Here is an 8,809-nt window from a genome sequence, read left to right on the forward strand (position 1 = left end):
AATAAAAAATATATTTTGTTGTAACGCTATTAAGATTCAAAACACTATCGAAATAATTATAAATAATTCTAAAAAATATGGTGTAGAGGTTGCTACCATCTAGCTTTCAAAAAATTTAGATAAAAATATAATTTGTATAATAAGAAACAAACAAACAAAATTTAGAGATTCTAAAATTTGTCTTTTTATTTCTTATCCTAAAATTTGTCTTTTTTATTTCTCATTGCATAAGTAATTATTTGAGTTAAAATGTTTTGAGAGCTAGATAGTAATCCTCTACACTACATAACTTTTTATGACTTTTTCGATAGTATTTTGAATTTCGAGAGTATTTTACACAGTATTATTTTGATTTTTAAACTTGTCACCCTTCCAATGGGTGACACGAGTCTAGATTTGAAAGTTTTCAATACAAATCCATATGTCTTCAATTTTTTATTTAAAAAATAAAAAATAAAAAGTTCTGAACTGTAGAGCGTGCACTGTTGAGCCTCGTACGCCATCAACGCCGAAGTGGGATGGTTAGTCGCAGTTGCTGTGCAGCGCAATCGGAAGTGTGGGACTGAGCGGGAGCCCGGAGCTGAACACAAATAGGGCCGAAGAAGCTGAAGCCCGTTTGGTTTAAAAGGTTAGAGTTTATAAACAACAACAACAGCCCAATGGACATTTTGAACCTTTTGGGGGTCCATTGTCACCTTCGACAATACCCATATTATCTGATTCAAAATAGGAGGAAAATTTGTAGTTTCAAAATGTGGTCCAATGTAAGGGTGACAAGTGGGTCCCAGTCCCGTGGACATCCTGTTGCATTTTCCAACCAAACTTAGTCCTTGTAAGAAAAGAAAAGAAAAGTATGTAGTGGCAATTGTCTGGACTGGATGTTGGGAAACCGCTGCTATCGGATGTAGTTTAGCGATTTTTTGAGAGAGTAATTGCAAATGAGATATAATGTATGAGAAAAACTGTTTATTCTTTATTTATCTGTATTTATAATAAGAGCTTCGGTCCCGTATATATAGTGCCAAAATCCATAAGAGATATAATCAAATCTTTCAGGAGATCGAGACGGGCCCACATTCAGTTGTAAAACTCTAGGTTTCCTAACACTCTCCTTTGAAAACTTCTCGCGAAATACATATGTCTTATCAAAACTCCCCAAAAACTCAGGGGGGAAAATTGAGAGAAAGAGTACATAGCTCACGACATGATCACACCCAATTGCCTCGTTAAAAACCTTAATATGAGAAATTTCAGGAAAACTTATTTAAGGAAAAAAGAGTACATAGCTCGCGATATGATCACACCCAAAATACTTCATATAATCTTCATGATTATCTTTGGGCATTTAATCTTCTTGACTAAGATTTAATTCATCGTATCGGTATTATGTAAAAAATCCCCTCTTGAAATGTGCAACTCTCTAAGCCTTATCATCCCAATACCACGAATACACCTTTCAATACTAGATGCAGGGAGAGACTTAGTGAATAATTATGTAAGATTTTCACATGACTTGGTATGCATTACTTGTATTTCATTCATTTTATATAATTCATGAGCATAAAAGAACTTGAAGTTGATATGCTTCGGTAAGTTATTTTTCATATATCCCGATTGCACTTATGTAACACATGTAACATTATCTTCATGGATAATGGTGGAGGTGTTAGTGGTGTTCAAACCACATGACTGCTGGATATGATTGATCACTCTTCTAATCCATGCGTATTCTCATATGGCTTCATATAAAGCTATTATTTTCAAGTGGTTCGTCGAAGTAGATATAAGACTTTGCGTTGATGATTTTCAGGAAATTGCAATTCCACCACATAGAAAAACGTAATCGGTATGTGATTTCGCTATATGTTGGTCTGACAGATACCCAATATCTACGAATTCAACCAGATTTAGGTCCTGATTTTGTAGAACAGACTCAGATCTTTGCTACCTTGCAAGTAGCACAGAACATCCTTCAAGCCTTTCTAATGCCTTTTAGTGGGCTATACACTATATCGTATAAGTAGGTTTACTGCAAACGTTATGTCTGACCTATTACAATTAGCCAGATACATCAGCGCACCTATTGCACTTAAGTAAGAGAATTCGGGTTCTAATACTTTCTTCCCCTCTTGTCTAGGTCTATAGGGATCTTGATCTGCTTGCAATGACCTTCCAACCATAGGGGTTTTAGCGGGAAATAATTTTATTTTCAAAATCAAACCGCTCTAACACCTTCTGAGTGTAGTTTAACTGATGTACTAAAATTCCATCTGTCACATGCTCTAGCTGCATGCCTAAATCTTTCATTTCAAATTCATACTTGAAGTACAAGCATGCTTCTTCTATTTCTTCTTATATACTGATGATATTCAGATCATCTACATATGTAAAAGTCTATCATGAGATCTGATTGTTTCAACCATATAGCGACTCCTTTAATTATACGCTATAAATGTGTCTATTTCTTCTATCTTGATTCGGCAATGGTACTCCTTCACGTACCTTCATATAAATGTTCGAATCAAGACTCTCATGCGGTCACAACATCCAATAGTAAGAAATAATGAAGAAACATTTGGAAGTGCACCTGAAAGAAATTATGTATGGTACCTTCCTTTATTTGGTACCAGCGTTGAAATAGAAATTAACACTGATAGGTGACCTACTTCCTGTATTATTTTCGCTGGTTTTTCCTGTGTGGAAAGATTCAAATCCAGTATGCCTACTTCCTGAGGTTCCATACCATCACCAGGTCTCAATTGGCTCCCCTTCTTTTTTTCTTTGGGGCATTTCTATGATCGGCTGTAGTAAGCTCTCATTTCCCATTTTCGCTAGACGTCTCCGGCTATTTGGGACTTAAGGAACTGAATTTTTTGTCCTTTATTTGGTACATTCCTTTGGTACTTTCACCCTCTCCGGTGCATTGCGTATAGTCACATGCGACTTAGTCACGCTCTTAAAATCACAAAATGATCATATATATCGTTTGCTAATTTATACAAAATGATAATTTTCTATACTTCATCATTTGCTTCACTAGTGCGAGTATTATGTGCCGTAATTCTTTCAACTTGCCAAATAATTTCCCAAAATTCTTCATCGAAGGGTAATTTTCATCAAATATGCAGTCAGCGAAGCAGGCCGTATGCAAGGTCCTATAGCGGTTCGTTGTGGCGATGATATTGGCACATAAACCATACATCTAGGTTTGAGTAAATGGAAAATTTTCGGAATTACCCCTTGCACTAGTTGCATAGTTAAATGGATGTTATAGGAGGATAATTTATAATAAATGAGAGTTGCCGCATGTTAGACTATATGTTCCCAACATGTAGCAGGAAAATTACAGGGCTGCAACAAAGGTCTAGCAATAAATTTTATTCTTTTAATCAGCGTTTCGGCTAGTCCATTCCAAGTGTGGACATGCGGTACAGAATGTTCAACTTTAATTTCCCATACCAGTGCAATATTCATTGAACGCCTTAGAAATAAATTCTCGAGCGTTGCCTATTCTAATGGATTTCACATGATGATCCAAAAATTATTCCTGCTTTGTATGATCTGCAAGATCAACTTTGCAAAGGCGTGGTTGCAGGTAGATAATAGACATACATGCGACCACTTCGAGGATGCGTCTATTAATACTATAAAGTACCAAAATGAGCAAGAAAGTGGCTAAATAGGACCACAAATATCCCCTTGGATTCTATACAGGAATGCAGTGATTTCATCTTATACCTTCAAGGTAGATGGTCTTATAATTAATTTCTCAGTAGCACATGTAAGACATACAAAATCTTTATGATTCGGAAAATTCTTCATATTCATGTCATGATCTTGTTTCTCATCATCCTAATACTAGGGTGACCTAATCTATCATGCCATAATGAGAATGATTTTGCACTACGAGTGAAAACTTCAGGTGCTTTAATGTGAGTGTAGTACAAGTCACTGCTCATGAAGAAAAGTTTTTCTAATATTCTCACTTCACTATTATGCTTAGTGATGAGTAGGTGCTACCTGCCATCTTCTTCACCAGTTTCTACTGGAAAACGTTAGCGCGAATATATATAAAACTTAAGAGATTTCTTGTAGTATCATGGTACAATAATGCTTCTTCGATGTGTAAAGTAGTTCTAATAGGTAGCATGACCACGGTTCTTCTAGAACCTATTATGCATTTATCTCTATTAGCGACAGTCATCACCTTTCCAGAGCTATTTCTGATAAACTGAAAATACACCTTTTCTCTTAAGATGGTGTTTGTGGTTCCCACAAAACACACTTCCTCCATGCGGGCCCCACATATATTCTATTCCAAAAAATATTGTTTACAGCTAAGCTTGCTCTTCTTGAGCTTTCATTCATTTATTCAATCCTTCTAAATTCAACAACTAGATAAATGGCTAATTACTCTAATTCTAGATAGAGTCTGCGAAATATTTTGCCACTTCTTCTTTCATGGCTTTCTTTTCTGCTTCATCCTTCATGGCATCTTCTATGGCAGTGGAGGAGAGCAAAGTAGGGGTCTCTGCATCATTCATTTGGATGTCTTTTATTGTCAGTGTGAGAGCATTATCAACTTCCATGTGAGATGCTTCCTTTTCTATTGCAGCTACCATTTCCACTTCCATCCCCACTACAATGATGAGGTGTGTTTCTGGCTGCTCCTTCTTTTTCTTCTGGTATGCTTCAACAACATGCTTTTGTGCTTTGTAGATTTTGGTTCTGCTCACCATATGGCTTGACTTCTTTCATTGTCTTGCCATTATCATCACCAGGTTTGACCTTGTCTGCAACCACTTTCCTTCCTCCCTTCCCCCGCTTTTTATTGCGATTCTTGCGTGCTTTGAAAAAGCTGTGATTGACTTCTAGGCCACTGCCCTTCCCTTGCGGCTAGGATAACAAGTTCTTATTTATGACTTCGTCATAAACTTCATGAAGCTGCAACACGTCAATCAGTTCAGAATACTTCTTGTATTTTGATTGATGGTGATTGCGTGCGGATTCTGCCACATTCCTGTGGAAAATGGAGAGAGTCTTCTTAATTTTCTCCTATCCTGTGATCTCTTTCCCACATAGACACAGAATTGTGCAATTTTCTCTGATATGCTTGTAGTCACAGAAAATGGAGTCGGACTCATCCTGCAATGCGTATAGTGCCTTAGTGTTGGTCTTTGCCATATACCCATCTTTCAAATTAGGAGAGAGATGGTGGCGGAGAAAATAAAGTGCTTGATCATTCTCATCTTTCATGGGAAGCATTGCACTACTTGTTCCAAGACCAATGGCAGCGTGGAGCTTTTCGCTCTAATTACAATCTGGACTTCCGACGCCCAAGTGAGATAGTTGTGACCATCAGCACTCAGCTCAGTGAACTCCTTGTTCATGATGCCAGCCATCTTCATATCTAAATGACGCAAATATTACTACTAATAAAGTTACATCATGTTGCAAAAATTGGATTAATAAAAAAATTCTGATATTTTATATGCTATTATTCGAATTTTATTGAATTTAAATGCAAAACATGCAATTTAAACAGTAAAATTAACATAGGAATAAATATTGCATAATTACTAAAAAAAAGATGTAAAATTCAAATTCTAGAGGTATTTTTTTTAAGAAAATGTATTCTCAGGGTTTTCTGCAAAGTCCATGGTTTTATACGTAAAATTCTAGGATTTGCATAATTTCCATAAACCATAAGGTCTAATTTGCAAAAAAATAGGGTATCTGGATAATTTTCAGAACAACCAGGGGCCTAAACACAAAATTTCAAGGATTGCGCTCAAATACTTGAAAACTCAGGGGCTAAATGCAAAAATCAGATTTTCTTTTCTTTTTATTATTTTTTCTAGTTTTTACCCTCTATCGGGTCGACTTGCTTACATCTGGACTGGCTCAGCCCAAAATGGCCTGCCTGCCTCTTCTAGAATGGGGTGGCTAGGGTTTCCAGACCCTAGCCGCCACTCGAAACGTCGACGGCCAGCGCTCGGCATCCTGGCGCGGGGCGTGGCGCGCGGTCCGACCGCATGCAGGCGGCATAGGGTGGTGGGGCATGGGAGGCGAGCGCATGGCAGTGGCTTCTAGCCGGGTGGTTGCAGGCGTAGGGTGGCGTCGGTGGTGGTTGCTTTAGGGTGGTGTCGGCGGTTCGGCAGGCAAGCGGCGGCGCGACAGCTTCAAGGGAGTGGCACAATGTGGCGGCCAGAGGTGCGGCGTGTGCCTTGGGTGGCCACACGTGTGGACGGTGGGGCCGCTTCAGGCGGCGATTCACGGAGGTGCGACGGGACGACAAGGTGGAGTGCTGACCGGAGCGGGCGGCAGGGCACGACAGCATGGTGGTAGTCGCTTCGGGCATCCTCCTCCTTCCATCCCTTTCTCCCTTTTTTCGTTCCTTCTTTCAATTGGTGGCAGTGGCTATCGAGCCACCGTGTAAAGGGACGGCCGCCAGCTTCCGGTTGGAGGCAAGGTGGAGGTGCGGTGAGTACTAATGAGGAGGCTATTGGCTTCATGCCAGTGAGGTGTCGTGCACCCCCTTTTTCATTCTTTTTCTCTGATCTGTGCAGGGGTGGTCACCGGTTTGCCGGTCAGCGGTGCACGGTGGTGGTTGTGGGCCCCACATGCTGTGTTCACGCCGACGTTACTATTTCCGTATAGATTCTCTCGTCATGCTATTGTTCATTGCACTTTTATTCAAGTAAATGTGATACTGTTCATACAAGATGCGATACAGAGATGGAGTTCATACAATACTCGCTAATGTTCATACAAGAATGCTATTGTTCATGCGATTCCGGTCTATTATGACACAAAATAAACAGTAGCAGCGAGCATACGTACCGAATCGATCGTACCTTTTAATCCTTGCGAGCGATTCATGCCGCGTATGGCATATAGTCTAGGCCATAACCTGCCCACTCGATGCAGTGCATATCCGTTCCCCGATAGAGCTTCATGCTGATAACGTGTTGAAAAACCGCTGCTACCGGGTGTAGTCCAGCGATCCCTCGAGAGAATAATTGAAAAGTAGACATAATATAAGGGAAAAATACTTATTTTGCATTCATCTGTATTTACAATGAGAACTTCTGCTTCGTATATATAGTATCAAAATATTCTAAAAGATATAATCGAATCTTTAAAGAAATCGAGACAGACCCATATTTAATTGTGGAACCCTAGATTTCCTAACATGAATATCAAAAAGGGGAAAGTACCGTTTACTTCACCCCTCGCAATTGATCCCTTCAACGATTGCCAGCTTGAGTTATTGGGATTAACACGCAGCAACCAATATAAACCTTGTTTACTACAAATTATACACGAAAACATTTCACATTTGACACGCTCTACGCGTAACGGCTACACCGATCGATCTTTTGAACAGTTCTGAATTTCAACCGTTAAGCTCAGTACTACCGGTAAACCTTTCTTCGATATACTATATATGTATTATGTATGTAAGTGTTACATAATTTATCTCTGCGCACATCATAAGTTACGATCATAAAAACAGTATAGTTATGATCGGTAAGATAGGTCAATTATTATAAATATATATAGTCGTAATTTGATACTTTCTCTGGTCGTAATTACATATTTTTTGTTATGTGATCGGAACTTGTTTATTTTTGCGCACACCATCAATTATGATATTAAAAGCAGTATATTTATGATCCACAAGATATATCAGTTATTACAAATATATATAGTTGTAACTCGGTACCTAATCTAGTTATCATTATATTTTTTTTATCATGTGATCGTAACTCAACTATTTGTTCTGTCGTAACTGACTATTTTTTTAGTCGTAATTTAGGTGCCGTAAAGGTGATTGCAATTGCGTCTAGACGCATAATAGACTCGTTGTATAGTTGAGTGTATATATACACTACAATTGCATCTAGACGCAGAATAAACTCACCATGTATATATATTATTTTACATATAGGGTGTAGAATACTATTCTACATCCTGGCCCAATACAGCCTAGCTCAATCCCCTCCAACACCCATACCTACACCGAATCACCGTCACATGTCTCGCCCCGCTTGCTCGCCCGAGAACCACGTGGCTGCCCAATCACATGCACCAGTGTGCTCGGCACGTGTCGCTCGTCCTGTGCTACAATGCTTAGTAGTGTTCAATAGTTTTCCAGCAGCTATCGTTCAGTAAATCTTTTTAGCAATTTTTATGATTTGGATGCTTCAGTATGTCAGTAGTTTTGTTCAATAGTCCTACTCAGTAGTGTTCATTAGTTTTTTAGTAGTAGTTGTCGTTTAGAAAATCTTCAGTAATTTCTATGATTCAGATGATTTAGTATGTGAGAAGTTTTTTTAAAGTACTCGCTAAGTAGTGTTCAGAAGTTTTTCAATATGACAGTCGTTTTAAGTCATTGAAAAATTATTCAGTAGTGTCGATCGTCGTCGCTATTCAGTTGTGTCAGTAGTTCCAATTCATAGTAGTTGTTCAGTAGTATTAGTAGTTATCAATATTTTTTCAGTAGTGTCAATAGTTTTTGATTAGTAGTGTTAGTAGTTGTTAAAATTATTCAGCAATATATGTTAGTAGTGTCAGTAGTTGTCAGTTGTGCCAGTAATATAAGTAGTTTTATCAATAATATAAGTAGTTTTTGTTAGTAGTTGTTAGTAGTTACAAGTTATTTAGTAATTTAAGTAGTTTTTCAGTAGCTAATTCGGACAGAGGAGGGCTGAGGGTGCGACTGTCGGGGCCAAAGCGGCCGGGGCTGAGGGTGCTACGACTGGGGGCAGCACGACGGCCCGAGCCAAGGCAGCCGAGACGGGAC

This window comes from Phragmites australis, chromosome 24 (genome assembly GCF_958298935.1).
Source record: "Phragmites australis chromosome 24, lpPhrAust1.1, whole genome shotgun sequence".
Taxonomy (NCBI): Eukaryota; Viridiplantae; Streptophyta; class Magnoliopsida; order Poales; family Poaceae; genus Phragmites; species Phragmites australis.